The sequence below is a fragment of the Vulpes lagopus genome, chromosome 16 (genome assembly GCF_018345385.1).
Source record: "Vulpes lagopus strain Blue_001 chromosome 16, ASM1834538v1, whole genome shotgun sequence".
NCBI lineage: Eukaryota > Metazoa > Chordata > Mammalia > Carnivora > Canidae > Vulpes > Vulpes lagopus.
Genome location: NC_054839.1, coordinates 20,395,680 through 20,413,723, shown reverse-complemented (window position 1 = coordinate 20,413,723; position 18,044 = coordinate 20,395,680). Strand labels below are relative to the sequence as shown.

The 18,044-nt window shown below is 33.8% G+C and overlaps 1 pseudogene; it reads left to right on the top strand.

Moving 5' to 3' along the window:
* Nucleotides 1-9,756: 9,756 nt before the first annotated feature.
* LOC121477082 lies at nucleotides 9,757-10,259 on the top strand (annotated as a pseudogene).
* Nucleotides 10,260-18,044: the final 7,785 nt, after the last annotated feature.

Genomic DNA, 18,044 nt, shown 5'->3' with positions numbered 1-18,044 from the left:
CAATCCAAACAATACATTAAAAAAAAATCATTCACCACAATCAACGCCATTTACAATTGCACCAAAAATAGTAGATATTTAGGAATAAATCTAACCAAAGAAATGAAAGAAATGTACTCTAAAAACTACAAAACACTGATGAAAGAAAATGAAGATGAAAAACAAATGAAGACATTCTATGCTCATGGATTAAGAGAACAAACACTATTAAAATGTCTATACTACCCAATCAATCTACAGATTTAATGCAATCCCTATCAAATACCAACAGCATTGGGGTACCTGGGTGGCTCAGTCGGTTAAGTATCTGACTTTTGATTTCAGCTCAGGTCATGATCTCAAATTCTAAGGGTCAAGCAGGCTTCATGCTCAGCAGGGATTCTGCTTTTCTCCCTCTCCCTCCATCTCTCCCCCTTATGCACTCTGTCTCTCTCCGTCTCTTTCTCTCTCTCTCTAAAATAAATAAATAAATCTTAAAAAAAATACAAGCTGCATTTTTCACAGAACTAGAACAAAGAATCCTAAATTTTGTATGGATCCACAAAAGATCCCAAATAGCCAAAGCCATCTTGAAGAAGAAAAGCAAAGCTGGAGGTATAATTTCCAACTCCAAGTTACATTATGAAGCTGTAGTAATCAAAATATACAATACTGGCACAAAAACAGACACCTAGAAAATCCAGAAATCAATCCACAATTTTACGGTCAATTAATCTTCCACAAAACATGAAAGAATATGGAATGCCTGGGTGGTTCAGTGGTTAAGTATTTGCCTTTGGCTCAGGGAGTGATCCTGGAGACCCAGGATCAAGTCCCACATCAGGCTCCCTGCATGGAGCCAGTTTCTCCCTCTGCCTATGTCTCTGCCTCTCTATCTCTCTGTGTCTCTCATGAATAAATAAATAAATTTTTTTTTTTAAAAATGAAAGCATATCCAGTAGGAAAAATACAGTTTCTTCAACAAATGGTGTTAGGAAATTTGGGCAGCCAAGTGCCAAAGGATGCAAAAAAATAAATTTGAAATGGATGAAAGACCTAAATATGAGATCTGAGACCAAAAAATCCTAGAGGAGACCACAGACAGTAACTCTTTTTTTTACATCAGCCAGAGCAACTTCTTTCTAGATCAGTTTCTTGAGGCAAAGGAAAGAAAAGCAAAATAAACTATTGGAGGAAAAATAAACTATTAGATTTCATCAAGATGAAAGTTTCTGCAGAATCAAGGAAACAATCAACAAAACTAAAAGGTAACCTATGGAATGGGAAACAATACTGCAAATGACACCCCAATAAAGGGTTAGTATCCAAAATATATTTAAAAACTTACAAAACTCAATATCCAAAAAGCAAATAATCCATTTAAAAATGTGCAGAAAACATGAACAGATATTTCTCCAAAGAAGACAAACAGATGGCCAACAGACACATGGAAAAATGCTCAACATCACTTATTATCAGAGAAATGCAAATCAAAACTATAAGATATTACCTCACACCTGTCAGAATGGCTAAAATCAATGCCACAAGAAATAACAAGTGTTGGCAAGGATGTGGTGAAAAAAAGGAACCCTCTTGCACTGTTGGTGGCAATGCAAACTGGTGCAGTTACTCTGAAAAACAGTATGGAGTTTCCTTAAAATGTTGAAAATAGAATTACCATATGATCCAGAAATTATACTACAAGGTATTTATCCAATGAATACAAAACAAATACTAATTCAAATTGATTTATACACCCTGGTGTTTATAGCAGCACTATTTATAACAGCTAAATGATGGAAAGAGTCCAAATGTCCATTGGCTGATAAATGGATAAAGAATAGGTATTATGTATATACACAATAGAATATTATTCAGCCATAAAAATAATGAAATCATCCCACTTGCAACAACATGGATGAAGCTAGAGAGTATTATGCTAAGTAAATTAAGTCATTCAGAGAAAGACAAATACAATACCATATCACTCGTATGTGGAATTTAAGAAACAAAACAAATGAGCAAAGGGAAAAAAAAAAAAAGACAAACCAAGAGACAGATTTTTACCTACAGAGACCAAGCTGATTGTTACTAGAGGGGAGATAAGTGGGTGGATGGGAGAAATATGTGATAGGGATTAAGGAGTGCACTTGTCCTTAAGCAGTGGGTGATTAAAATAAAACTTAAACAAAAAGATTATTATTTTTGGTGACAGAAAGTGACCAAGATTATTTGAGCAATTACTTTTTGCAACAGGAAAAAAGTTTTTCTCATATAAAAATATAGAGATTTTGAAAGATAAAGAAAAGTTTAAGCAACAAAATCAAACTTAACACTTAATCTCACTAATGGAAGATGGCCTGTGATGATATTTGCCTGAATTTATACTTGCTTATAAATATTAGCTTAATGTCGCAGTGTAAATATTCTCCATGACATTAAATAGTATTTAAAAATGATTTTAATGGGTAGTCAGTTTTTCATTTTATAAATGTATTTATTTACTTAGCCTTTTTTTAAAGTAAATCCTAATTTATTTTTCAGCTTTTCACTTTTATAAATAATACTGTGATGAAAATCCTTGCATAAATCCTGTTAATAGTCCTCATTTCACAGAGAGGAGTTATGTATATGCTAGTTCCCTTATTGAGGCATGAATTCATTTCTAGAAAATGTGTTACCCAAGAAGAATTAACTTATTTACATAATCAACATCTTTCTGAGGAAAAGTGGATCTTTGCTTTCTTTCAAAAAGGAAAATTTTGAGTAAGAAAATAAAAATTATACTTAATTCTGCCACTCTGGGATAACTAATACTAGTAATTTGATGTCTTTCCATATACAAATATCTTTTTTACTCAATGTCAAAAATTGAACATTAAAATAGAATTAAGTAGACTCTAGAAATAGCATTTAATATATTCATACCATTATTTATTTAGCAGGACAGCAAATTTTATGACATCTGCTCTGAGTAACGAGGAAGTCTAAAAACAGTTCTGTCTATAAGTACGCGGATACAATAATTGTTCCAATCCCTCACTCCCTTCTCTTTGTTCCTACTATATTTTTCATCTTAATTTTCGTTCATTGGCTTATCTTTCTCACTACACTATGAAATTTTTGAGTGGAGTTCTTGCAGTTTATTTATTATTTAAATGGTGCCCAATAAGTAAAAGTGTCTTGAATTTTAAAAAATAAAAACAAAAGCAAAAAAAAAATTGTCTTCACTCATATGGGACTCTAGTATTTAACTGATATAATTGTTTGCCAAAATTTGCTGTATAAAATGTTGAGATTAATTTTCTATTGGATTAGCACAATGAAAATATGTTATAGCTAAGTAACAAAATAGTATTTAAGAAGCCTGAAATCATTTAAATTAACCTAGAAACCCAGCATATTTCTAATTTTAAAAAACCTTTGAAGACATGAGCTTCTTTCATGAAGACTTTATACAAATAAAAATAAAAATTGAAAATTAAATCATATTGTTAAAGGCTATATTAAGGCCAGTAAAAATAAAGGCTTTTATTTTTTAAAAGTAAAACAAATAGCTATTAGAATATTTCACTCAAAGCCACAAAAACTAAAGGTTTTTTCCAACTATGTAATGAAAAGATTTGTACCAGTACATGATAATAGTAATTTAATTTAAAAATGAAGTATATAATATCATGAAAACTGTTAACAATCATGTCTTTAAAAATTATTGTTGATAAAATGGACCAATGTAATTCCTGCTCTGTCCAATTACACACATTCATTTGATGTTATAGAGCTTTGAGATAATCTTGCATGGAGAATGGTGAGTGTACTAATGTTTAAGTCTGGAAATATGTTGAAGGAAGACAAATTCATTTTGGCTCATGAAGAAACATATTGCCATAATATGTATTTTTTGACACCCTTCCTCTCTTAATTTATTAATTTTATTTCTTGTTACTCTCCCTATATATTTGTAGTGACTTTTCCACCACCCCAACCAATCATCCAATAAAGCTGTAGAAATACACTTTAAATAGAGATAGTTGTATGTGAAAATTATGACGTTGTATATTATTTGCATAGGATTAGCTCTTGGTATACACGAAAAAAGAATTTCTATAACTGAAATTAATTTCCATTGAAATTCCCTTTCTGATTTGAACAGAAACTTAAGGTCATGTTGTTCAGGGTTTTTTGGTCAATCTTGATTTCACTCCCCTCTTTCTGGGTCTTAGGAGTTCCAGATGCCTTTATAGTGCATGCTGTCAATGTAACAAGGGCTGGGACATAGGGCAAGATGGCCTTGGATTCTTCTTAAGTTGAACAAATTTCTGGGTGATTTAAGTAATATAATTCATTCTTATTGTGTCTATGCTTTTTTCTTCTCATCTCCCTAATTTTTCATGGCTTCTTGTTTGTCCTCTGTATTCTGATGCATTTATTCAGTTATATAGCTTCAAAAAATATTTCCCTAGACTTTCAGAAACTGTAAATAAGAAATCAAAATTTTAAGTAGATTTTTTAAATGTCTTATTTTATTTAATATGACCATGGAAAATTTTCCAGGCATTTATCTTTATCGAATAATGGAAAAATTTTAAAATATCCAGGGTGAATTTAAAGACATTAAAGATTAGAAAACCTACTTGCTGCTATGCCGTGTTCAAAAGACAATTTGGACAGATAATCTCAGCTTTATAGTTTCCCAGACTTGACTGTTTTAAATGAAATAAAGAATAGGGGAAGAATCATATCTAAAGAAGAGCAGGATAGGACTGACAGTTGCTCATTGTGAGCATGTTCATGGTCATGGTATCTTTTAAAATAAATGGAAAGAAAATATGTTGACATGACCTGACATCATGTTCACAGAACGCATTAAAGAGAGCAGTGTTGAAACAAGTCCATGGTACTTATAGAGAAGACAGGTAGGTATTAGGGAGTAGTATTTTTAACATGATCCTTTTCACATCAAATGGAAACTTCAAATCATACTCAGTTGTGCTCCACACTCTGATATTAGAAATTGTGCCTTCTCCTGGGAAAACTGATCAACATCAAACCCAGAAAGTTGTATTAAGTCTATACTTTCTGTTGAATATGTAGTTATAGTTCGGGAAGTTTGACTTCTTGCTCAACAATCTCAAGATTCACTAACAGAATTACTAGAACTATGGTACTCACAACTCTGCTCAGGGCTAAGTTCAATTCTGTTTGGTGAAATAGAGAGGGATGCTAACTTTCATAAGAACCATGACAACCGTAATGCCATGCTTAGGTCTCCATGATGTGAGAAATGATAATGAGAGCCCTACCACAAAACAATAATAGTTTAGAAGAATCAAGCTAGGTAGGAATGCCTGGGTGGGTCAGCGGTTGAGCATCTGCCTTTGGCTCAGGGCAAGATCCTGGAGTCCCAGGATTGAGACCCACATCGGGCTTCCTATCTGGAGCCTGTTTCTCCTTCTGCTTATCTCTCTGCCTCTCTCTGTGTATGTCTCATGAATAAATAAATAAAACCTTTTTAAAAAAATCAAGCTAGGTCTTTCAAGAGTTTCCTCATTGTATGTATTAATAACTATCTTATTAAGTAGGAGTCCTAATTATAGAGTAGGTTGGAGCTCTTTCATGATGGCTTTCTGGCCTCCACAGATTGTAACCCAATTTGTATTCTCACATTTGTGATATAATATATGGCTCACCAATAGCTCATCAAACTTCCTGTCTTTAAGAAAATGGGGGACACCTGGGTGGTTGAGCATCTGTGTTTATTTCAGGGCATGATCCTTGGGTCCTGGGATGGAGTCCCCCAGCGAGCACTGCAGGGAGCCTGCTTCTCCCTTGGCCTATGTCTCTGCCTCTCTCTCTGTGTCTGTCATAAAAATAAATAAAATCTTATAAAAACAAAAAAAGAAAATGGTGCAAGGTTACTATCACATATCTTATAGTTGACCTTGCTATGAGACCAAAGGGAGAAGGGAGGAATTTTCATTGCTGCAAAACTAAGATGTATAATCCTAGTACTTATTAACACTGTTTCCCAGGTCACAGCAAATTGCCAATTAAATGATAAGGTTCTGGTCTTTGGCATGTCAGTAACTGAAATATCATAATATTAATGTTATTTTAATGTTTAAATAACATTAAAATAAGTATAATCAATCCCCCAAAAAAACTAAATTCCAAATCACGTACAAATTGATTTATAACCTATTCCCTCCCCCAAAATACCTATAAAAATTCTCTAAAAAAATAGTCAATTCTAAATAATAGTTAAGTACATGCCTTAACAAGACTTGCTATTTCTGAATTAAAATAGGCATAACAATAGATTTGTTAAAAGAATGAGGTAGGGGAAGGCTACTTCTCAAAAAATAGGTCTGAGCAATTAGCATGCTTCTGACAAATGACAACAAACTCTTCTGCACTTATATTACTGAGCTAGTCAAAATGATCTTCACACAGAGGTACACATTTCTGGCCATGATGTTATCAGGAAGTAGAATAAAAAAGCCCCTTCCATTTTATGATAAATGCAAATGTGAGCTCTCCATGTACTTCCTCAAATGGTAGCATGTTTTATTTCAAAAAAGTGACTTTTTAAAAGCCACCACCTTATTTATGGTGTTTTGTTGTTATTGTTTTGTTTTTAGGTAAACCGGATTTCTTCCCTCTCTTGCGCATAATGAAATAATCAATTTAGGACCGTAACAGTCCTAGACTGAGCTAAATGGACAATGGGTTTTTAGCTCACTCTAAAAGTTATGGGGATGGAAAAACAATAGGATGACTTGCTTAAAAATTTAATCCTTGTCTCAAATGAAAAAAATTTAGATGGTTGGGTAGAAGATTTGTATTACACAAAACTCTCCCTTAAGAACAGGACACTTTATGGATCTCTCCATTCATTACATTCCTCCATGTGGAAAGTAGGATCCCATAACCTCTTAATTCAGGTTGTACCTTTAAAGAAAAATTTCTCCCTCCAAAAGGTGGAAATTATAGCTTCAGGGCTAGTCATTGTCATTTCAAGGGATGAAACACAGGAGCTGGATACAAATTATATAAGAGGGTAAAATCATGAAGATAATCTAAGGAAACAGGAATAGTGACAGCTTTTTATTAGTAAAACTATCTGTGTTTTATAATAATGTCCTTGAGACTCCTTGGGAATCAACATATTTTGGACTCTCACTCTATTCAGACACCACCATAAAATCCATGTTCATTTTCAGTGCTTTAGTGAAGAAACACAATGGATCAGTGGCCCTGGAGCCAAAACAAACTTGGAAAGAGATGAAGATCAAACAAACACTATCTTTATGGTACAAATATGAATGTAGAAAGCAGAGCTTGAATGCTTTTGAGATATGAAAACTGTCTAGTAACTATCGACAAAAATCACACTTGAGAAGATAAGTTGCTCTTTCCTGGGAGCTGGAGATGCAGTCGAGTCTTGTTAGACTGCTTCCCAGAACCACTACCAGTAGCATGACCTTCATGAAGTTCAAAACATTTTCTATACGTTGATAGGAAAAGAGACAATTCCAAGTGAATCCAGCCTTCAGGTGGATATCTGCACTTATACTAACATTGCTTGAAAAATTGTCGAACCTACCAGCAATTAAATGGGACCTGGGATGTCTTGAGAGTTTGGTATATTGCTCACTCTCTCTAGATTACAGTCATTTAAGCACTAAGACCTAAATCACATAGATAGAGGAAAGGAGATGTTTTTTTTGAAAGCTTGTTATTATTTACAGTGGACAGAAAATTTGAAATTTTCCTCTAAATATAACTGGACAATTAGCAGTCCAACTTTAGTCTCATGAAACCAGCTCAATGTAAATTGTCTTTCTTGAGCTTACCAAGAGTTGTTCACTACTGTATGAGGGAGCTCATGGTTCATGACCTGATCCATACATTCATTTTGATACTACCTGGCTCACTTACTTTTTTCGATTAACAAGAGCCATGGGTTAAAAAAAAAAAATCAAAGCATATTTCTCAGCTGGGAGAAGAGAAAGAAAAAAACGTCACACGTGGTGGATGCAGATATACTGTGAATCTTAACAGGTGGAAACATTTCTATTTAAATTATCTTTCAAAAATGATATATTAATACTCTCTAACCAAGTGCTACAGTTATGTTGAACTCTCATTCCTGGAAGAGAAAAAACATGCCAGAAAAAAATACAAAAAGATGTGCAAAAAAGGATCATGGGGACTGAATATTCTATTAGGAGGCAGAGGTAGCTGGTGCCCCAGTGCTCACAAGGTACAGACAGAAGTAAGCCTGTGCTCAGAGGTACATTATGGCAGACTTAAAATATAAGCCATCTGTCCCAAAACCAAATGTTGAGAAATTTGAAGTATTTTACTTCTGGTTCTCACAAAATTGATAATACTTTTTTTTTTCTTAATGAAAAAGTAGTAAATATTCAATATAGTAAAGTTGAAAGAAAGAATGTATAACTGAAGAAACCAAGGGAAACCTACAGATGAGAAGTAAAATGTCATAAATCTATAAACAAATGTGGGAACAGCACTAGGAGTGGAATCACTGGATTTTGTTTTGGTGAGGGTCTTGGGTGTTTATGATTATGAGGAAATCAGAAATAATACTATGTCCTGTAAGTACTATGCTGTTTGAAGACAAAACTGAGACTTTCTTCAGAGACTATAAAAGAACGAAGTAATTTCTGGCTACAAGTACAGTGATATGAAAACCAGGCTTGTTTATAAAGGTGAAAGGGACTGAGAAATACAGGCTTCCACTTATGGGTTGAAGAAGTCATGGGAATAAAAGGCACAGTGTAGGGAATATAGTCAATGATGTTGTAACAGCATTGTATGGTGACAGATGGTAGCTACACTTGAATTGAACATAGCAATCTATAAGAAGTTGAATCACACCTGAAGCTAATGTAACATTGTATGGCAACTATACTCAAATAAAACAATTAATTTTTTTTTTAAAGAGCAGGTTTGCTTGTGCTTGGGCTTTGGGGAAAGACTAAATCTCTCCCCCGATATAATGTTATCTTGAGTATCTGCTTTGCATCTGTTTACTGTTTGAAACTACTAGCATAGAAAATACTAACATGTCTCCAAGGAGAAAATACAAAATACTATGGAGAGACTGTCTGACAACTCAGGCAGCATGGGTTGAATATAGACCTAAGGAATATCTCACACTAAATGAAGATTAGCTCAGAAATAAAAAAAAACAAACAAACAAAAAAACTAAAATTCACGAGGAAATAATTAACCATGAGTGACAATCAGCAAATATTTTGAGTGGAATGAGTCACACTTTAATAACTTGAGATAATTGAAAATAGAAATTTTCTTGAAAAAGTAAGATACACAAGTTTACAATAATGAAAGATGTAAATAAATATATCAAATGGAAAGATCAAAGTTTATGAAAAAATTGTCAAATTTGAAATAATAAAGAAATGGAACTTCTGGATGTAAAAAAAATAAGTTAAAAAATTAATGGATAAGGTAAATATTGAATTAAAGTTAACAAAGAATCCATAAACTGAGAGATAATTTGGAAATATGACAAAAAGGTACAGCTGAGAAACATGCAGAGTTGCAAAATATGAATGCAAGGTTAAGAGATATTCAAAATATGTCTAAAATAATTTCAGTAGAAATAATAAATAAAAAATAAAGAAAAAATTCAGATTTATAATGACTGGACTTGGTGGCTACAGCCAGGGCAGTGAGGGGGTCACCGAAGCGCTCCAATTCTCGCTGTGCAGGGATTGAACCGCCACCATGTCAAGCCAAAGGGCAAAGACCAAGACCAGCGCACAACATCCAATGTATTTGCCATGTTTGACCAGTCACAGATTCAGGAGTTCAAAGAGGCCTTCAACATGATTGATCAGAACAGAGATGGTTCCATTGACTAGGAAGATCTGCATGATATGCTTGCCTCCCTAGGGAAAGATCCAACCGATGAGTATCTGGATGCCATGATGAATGAGGCTCCTGGGCCCATAAATTTTACCATGTTTCTCACGATGTTTGGTGAAAAGTTAAACAGCACAGATCCAGAAGATGTCATCAGAAATGCTTTTGCTTGCTTTGATGAAGAAGCAACTGGCACCATCCAGGAAGATTACCTGAGAGAGCTGCTGACAACCATGGGAGACCGGTTTACAGATGAGGAGGTGGATGAGCTGTACAGGGAAGCACCTATCGACAAGAAGGGGAATTTCAATTACATTGAGTTAATGTGCATCCTTAAACACGGAGCAAAAGACAAAGATGACTGAAAAGACCTTCAAATTCCAGCCTTATTCCAGTTCCTTATTGCCACTTTGTATTTCTGAGACTTTCTCTTAGAGTCTGTTGCACGCCCTTAGCTTTGCAGCTTTTGCCTTTCTTGTATTTATTCTCAGCCATTTGGGGCACATGCATCTCTATAATCAGACTGGAAATGGGACTTTTTATGATTTTCAGAATAGAAAATAGGGCAATTTAACTTACCAGCTCCCCTCCCCAAAATAACTGCAGTCTACACAGAGTCAGTATATTTTTTCAGAGAAAGTTATTCACTCAATTTTTTCTGAACCATAATTAAACTTTATGATTAAAAAAAAGAATTATAATGACTGAGGCTTATAAAAACATAATGGTTCAAAAAGCATAAAATAACACCAAGAGATGATAAAGTAAATCCAAATGAAGTTATATCACGATGAAAATGCACCTCTCGGGATCCCTGGGTGGCGCAGCGGTTTAGCGCCTGCCTTTGGCCCAGGGCGCGATCCTGGAGCCCCGGGATCGAATCCCACGTCAGGTTCCCGGTGCATGGAGCCTGCTTCTCCCTCTGCCTGTGTCTCTGCCTCTCTCTCTCTCTCTCTCTGTGTGTGTGACTATCATAAAAAAAAAAAAAAAAAAAAAAAAAAAAAAAAAAAAAAGAAAATGCACCTCTCTCCCTCAAAAAAAAAAAAATAGAACACAGAGAAAAATCTTTAAGTTAGTCAGGGAAAAAAATAGATGATTTATCAAGAAAGAACTTTTTTTTTGGCAATAGCATTAATAAAGGCCAGAGGATAGTACCTTCTAAGTACTATGTGAAAATAACTTATAATGAGTAATGGCTGACCCAGATAAGTATCAATTCAAGACTAAGGCATATGGAAGGGAATGTTTGATATAAAAGATTTCATTTACATTTGTAGAGTTATAAAATAACTAATGAATTACATAGTTCATTAGATTTAAATTGAACCCAGTGGAAAAGATGAGTCAGGGAAAAACTAAACAAATATTAAAATATTTTGGTAATCTAAACCAATGTTGAATCAAAGTACAACTCCATAACAATAGCATGTAAGATGAATGGAATGATTAGAATAAGGCAATCCATTTTAAAATTTGGATTAATTAGACAACTCTCCTCTAAAATAAAAACAAACAGAAAGGAACAAAATTGATCAGTAACATTAAATAAGCTGAACAGTGTTTTAAATAAACTTCCAAGGGATCATCAGAGAGACGAATTCTGACAAGTGTGCGGGAAGAAAAAAATAATACTTGAAATAAGTTCACAGAAGGTAAAAGAACTTCAGCTACCAACAAAAATGCACTCATATTTTAAAAGTAATATATTAGCTTAAAAGTCTAACAATGTATTAAAATCTAAATTATGCACATGTAGGGCTTGTTCCAAGAATAGATAACTGAGGTTTATCTTAGCATAAATTAACATTAAATTTGGTAAAGAAGTAGTATACCATATTAACAAATTAAAGAGGGGGGAAAAACACTGGAGACTATAATAAATATTTATTGAACAATTACTTTGAGCTGTTCCCAATCAGTAGGTAAGAACAGTGATTAAAACAAAATATGTATTCTTAATGATTTCTTTCTTTTTTTTATTGGAGTTCAATTTGCCAACATATAGCATAAAACCCAGTGCTCATCCCATCAAGTGCCCCCCTCAGTGCCCGTCACCCTGTCACCCCCCCTCCCCTGCCCACCTCCCTTTCCACCACCCCTAGTTCGTTTCCCAGAGTTAGGAGTCTCTCATATTCTGTCTCCCTTTCTGATTTTTCCCACTCATTTTTTCTCCTTTCCCCTTTATTCCCTTTCACTATTTTTTGTATTCCCCAAATGATTTCTTTCTACTGGAGAAGAGAGTAAATCAAGTGAATGAATAAAATTCAACATTATGTAGGTAAGAGAAATATAAAATCAAAGAATGGTGAAATGAAATGTATGTGTGTAGAAGTGAATGAAGAAAAAACAAAAGACCCACATACAAAATCATCGTGGAAAAGACAGAAAGAAGTTTTACTTTAAAAAGCACAGAAGAGGGATGCTGGGGTGCCTCATCAGTTGAGCATTTGCCTTCGGCTCAGGGTGTGATTCTGGGGTCCTGGGATGGAGTTCCACATCAGGCTCCCTGTGTGCAGCCTGCTTCTCCCTCTGCCTGTGTCTCTGCCTCTCCCTCTGTCTCTGCCTCTCCCTCTGTGTCTCTCATGAATAAATAAAGTCTTAAAAAAAAAAAAAAGCACTGGTATCCCTGGGTGGTTCAACAGTTTAGCGCCTGCCTTTTGCCCAGGGTATGATCTCAGAGTCCCAGGATCAAGTCCCACATCGGGCTTCCTGTGTGGAGCCTGCTTCTCCCTCTGCCTATGTCTCTGCTTCTCTCTCTCTCTCTCTGTGTCTCTCATGAATAAATAAATAAAATCTTAAAAAATAAAAAGCACAGAAGATTGAAATATTTAGAAAAATTTGTAAAAAGTCAGGAAATTTCAGTATTGTAATGATGTAAACTCTCCCTAAATTGGTCTATAAATCAATACAAAAGTGTAATGTTAGCTGCAGGTTCTGGTATATGACCTTTGTCAGATTTGATAATTTCTTTTCTATTCCTAGTTTGCTATTAGCTTTTTTCAGGAATCAATATTGCATTCTTTATTTACCCCCTAATCAGATAATATGATTTACACATATTTTCTCTAGTGTCTGAAGAGCTTTTGTATCATTTTAGTTATTATTAATTAGTCATTTTTAAAATTAGTATTATTTTATTTATTTATGTATTTATTTATTTATTTATTATATTTATGTATTTTTCATACATTTTTGTAATGGGTTTTGGTACTTTGTTTTAAAGAATCTGTTTTATCTAAGCTGTACAATTGTTAGAAATAATGTTGCTCATAACGATCCCTTTATTCTTTACTATTTGTAGATTCTCTAGGGATGATTTTTCTTTCATTCCTGATAAATTGTGTATACTGGTTTCTTTGCTTTTGCTGATCTTTTTGTCAATTTTATTGGTCTTCTCAAAGATTCAGGTTCTGGTTTTATTCATTCTGTTTTTTTTTTTTTTCAAATTCTCTGATTTCCTCTAAGATCTAATTACTATGCATGTATATATTTTCTTCTGATTACTAGGCACATATATATTTTGTTCTTTAGTTACCAGTCTTAAGTTGGAAGCTGAAGTCATTGATTTAGATATGTCCTTACATTTTATATAGACATGTAGAGATACAGATATCCTACTACTTAATGTTTTAGCACCATCCCTTACAGTCTAATATGTTATCTTTTTATTTTCATTTGGTTCAAATTCTTTCTAATTTCCCTTTCAATCTCTTCTTAACCCATCCATTATTTAGAAGTAGATTATTTAATTTCCATGTTTTGGGGGATTTTTCAGAGGGTTTCCTCTTATTGGTTTCTAATTTAATTTCACTGAGGTCAGACATCATTTATATGAGTACAATCCTTTTAAATTTATCAAGAGTTCATTTATGGTCCAGGATGTGGTCTATCCATAAAACTGTTTCAAATATCCTTGAAAATAATATGTATTTTGCTCATAGTGGGTGCAGTGTTATATAAGTATTATTATGTTGGTGATTAATAATTTTCAAGTCTATCATTTTTTTTGAATTTTCTATTTGTTCTATTAATTATTGAGAGAAGAGTGTTGAAATTTCCAATACAATTTAGGATTTCTTCTCCTTAAAATTCTATCAGTTTTTGCATCATGTATGTAGGTGCATATTGTTGAGATTATGTTCTTAATTGACACTTCTGTTTCTAAAAACTAGTAGTATTTTTTAAATATTAAACTTTTTTGTTAAAGATTGTATTTATTCATTTTTGGGAGGAGGGAGAGAGAAGGAGGGAGAGGAGCAGAGGGAGAGATGGACAAGCAGACACAGGGCTCAATCCCACAAGCCAGAGATCATGTTCTGAGCAGAAATCAAGAGTTGGATACCTAACCAACTGAGCCACCCAGGCACCCCAAGAAATGGTAATTTTCTATCTCTACCAAGATTCTTTGCTTTTGAAGCTATTTTGCCTGACATGCTATATTTTAACTAGTATTAATATGGTATATCTTATAAATATCATTTTACTTCGGAACTATGTCATTGTAGTTAACATGTATTTCTTGTAGGCAATGTATAATTAGATCATTTTTTTCTTCCTTCTGAAAATCTCTGTGTTTAATTAGGGTGTTTTAGTCATCTGCAGTTAATATGATTATTGATATAGTTTTTAATCCTTTACCTTAATTTTGTTATTTTATAATTCTATTCTTTCTTTTGTTGATTTATTAGTGTAACGCTGTTAGGTGGTGGATGTTCTAGGGTTTAGTGGGTACATAGCCTTCAAATTCAAGAGCCTAGAGGACTCTCCTTAGTTTTCTCATACCTTAGCCATGGCCTAGAAACTCTTTCCTGGCAGTGTGCTGGCATCATTTAAGAGCTCATCTTATTTGTTTCCTGTTTTTCAGGAATTATTTTTTGTTGTTACCCAATGCCCAAAATCTAAACTAAACAACACAAAACTATTTTATTTATTTTTTCCATGTTTTTCTTTGAATCAGACAGAGACTACATGTGGTCCTTCTGAATCTTGGCCAGAAGCAGAAGTCTTTTAACATTTATTGAATGCTTACATCAATCCTTCTAAGTTAGGAAACTTTATTATTTTAATTTATCTACTAAATCAATATGGAATAACAAGCATTTTGCTTGAAGCATTTATTGCTTTTAATATTGCAAAAACAATTCTCTAGATAATACATATACAAACATATGGCTAGTATGAAAGTTGAAGAAAATTTAGCTCTTGATGAAACTGTCTTGACTTCAAACATAGGCTTAATTAATTTGAATCAATGGTGACAAATCACTTCCACTGAAATCACATCATTACCAACAGCCTCTTATGGACAGAAGTGGAGACTAAGGTTGAAAATAAAATTATATTTTCATTTCTATCCTCTTTTCTCTATTGATAGGTATAATTAGGGCCATTCACCATTTGTTTTTTGCTCCACTGAGAAAAAGAGGCCACTAAGGGCCTCCTACTGTAACTCATAGAAACCAAAATTAAAACAGTTTTATTTCTATGGGTTCTTGCATTTAACAGTTTAAATAATTTTTAATCCTCTGCCCAAACTTTTAGCACTTATTTATCTAGTTTTTACTTATGATGCTACCATCCTGTGTATGGTGTATGACTGAAAGTGGACTTATATGTATATCTGATTTGCAGGAAATTTAATTAATTTCCTCATGTTTACGAATTTGCCCTGTTTTAGAAGCATGACTGTCTTTGTCCAGCATCACAAACTGTACTTACTTCTCCTTCAGTTTCAATAAGATTCTTTGTTAAATCAATCCTCTTTGCCAGTGATCATGAAAATATCCTTTCCATTATTTTATGGAATCTCATTGCATCTGTCTTACGATGTATTTTCTATATCTTTTGGGACTTCCTCTCTGTTGATTTTCCATTGTTTTTGTTCTCTGTGATTCTTCACATCTGAACAAGCAGCTCAAGTTTCTCCAATTTTATTTTATAAAAGCCCTATATGACCATTCTTTTACATCTACCATAATATCTTTATACGTTTCTTTCTTTATTCTTTTTTTGAAAGAGAGGGTGACAGCAAGCAGAGGGAAAGGGGCATAGGGAGAGGAAGAGAGAATCTTAAGCAGGCTCCACAGGAGCCCAATGAGGGTTTCAATCCCACAACCCTAAGATTGTGATCCAAGCCAAAACCAAGAGTCCAATGCTCAACAACTGTGTCACCCTGAAAACCTTTCTATGTTCTTATCTTACAAATACAAATGTTTAGTTTTGAGGTTCACACTTTGGTAATCCAAACTCAAATATCTATCTGCCTGTTGGGTAACTCATTTGCATGCCTGCAGTGACATCATTCTTAAAAATTTTTAAAAACACAATTGTTAAAGTTTTACCCAAATTTGATTTGGTTTCATTTGATTTGTTTCCTTATCTCTACTAATGGGATAAAAAGCAACTGAGTGACCAAAACTAGAAACCTGGGCATTTTCTGAGCTATTTTATTGTTTTACAACTTCACATCTACAAGTACTTAATTTCTACAAGTAATTAATAGCAATATGAAGTCAATATTCATACTCAAATTTTTCTCAAGAGAATGTTGACTAGCAAGATGGAAGTCAATCTTTTGTAATCTAACATAGGAGCGACATTCCCTCAACATTGCCATATTCTATTGATTAGGAGCAAACCGTACAAGGAGAGGAGATTATATAAGAGATTATTGGGGCCAACTGTTGACTATCTGAAAAACATTCCATAAATAATGAGGATTTCAAGACAAATATTGCATTGAAGGATCAATGTCATTTTATTAAGGCTGGTTCAGAAAGTACATTTTGGACCCTGGCCAAGGCAGCCTTCCTACTCCACAACCAGAAAAATGAACCTATTCACTCATTTATACATCTACCTCTTTGGGGTTGGGCCAGACCCAGTGGGCTTAGAGACAAAAGGGTTGGGCGGGGGAGGCTGAGCCTCTTGATGCCATATGGTTTTGAGCAACATCAGCATGAGAATAACCTATCAAAGAACCCAGTGATTTTATTCCTATTTCCATAGAGGAGAAATTTAACAATAAAGAAAAGTAAGACTCCCTCATTAGCTGAAAGAAATTTCTTGTTAGAAGAAATTCACAAAAAGTAAGAGAATGTTTTTTTCCTTGACATCTAAAAATCCACACATGACCACCATATTATCATACAGGCACTATTATTGTTTTATGGGATAGGTAAATTAATCTGTGGAATCAGTAGCTCTCTACTGAGATGTCATCATTTCTTGATACTCTAAAACATGGAAAATAATAATTCCAGCCTTGGAAAATCAATGGGTTCAGTTCTATAATTTTCTCTGACAAATCATCAGGTCATATCAATGCCCAATTTTATATTTGTTAATATTAAACAGAAGTACAACCCAGAATGACCTTCTTCATGCATCAGATGTGGACACTTTACTGTCAAAAGCAATTTTATTATTAAATTGTGGACTCGGTTGCTTTTGACTTTAAAGACTAATATTTGAAGTGAAAAATTTGCTAACCAGGAGTGTCTCAGAGGTCTTTGCACTGCACCAGACATCTGCTGCCCCTTCATTTACTTTTATTTCTCTGTTGTTATATCTTCAAATAAATCCATATTGATGCAGGAACTCTAGCTTCTGTATATGTCAGTGAAAATTTCATTACTTTCAACCACTCAACTTTGTAACGATCTTAAGATCACATCTCACTTCAGATCCAATTATTTTAAAGAAAGATAGTGATCTGTTATCCAGCTCTCTCACCAACAAAATACAAAGGAATTGATTGAATCATGGAGGTGAGATTCAGGTTAGATATAAGAAAGAGCTTCCTTATAGATAAGGTGATACCCAATGGGATAGCATTTTAAATTTTCAAATTATGTACCTTGAAATAGATCAGAAATAATATCATATATTGCATTTGAGAAAACAGGGGATCTTACTAAGTATCCTGTAGTTAAGCTTAATATTTTAATTGTTTTATAATCTCTATATAGTGAACTATTAACTAATATATCTGTTTGGCAGCTACTTTTTTCACAATTTTTCTCTCCCTACCTGTCACACTTTGCTATCTCTCATTACTTTCAGATATCTCTTCTTAAAGTCAACTGCTTCGCTTTGCATAGTGAAAAACTACATTGTATTTTAATGCAGTTGTTTATTTAATGCTGATT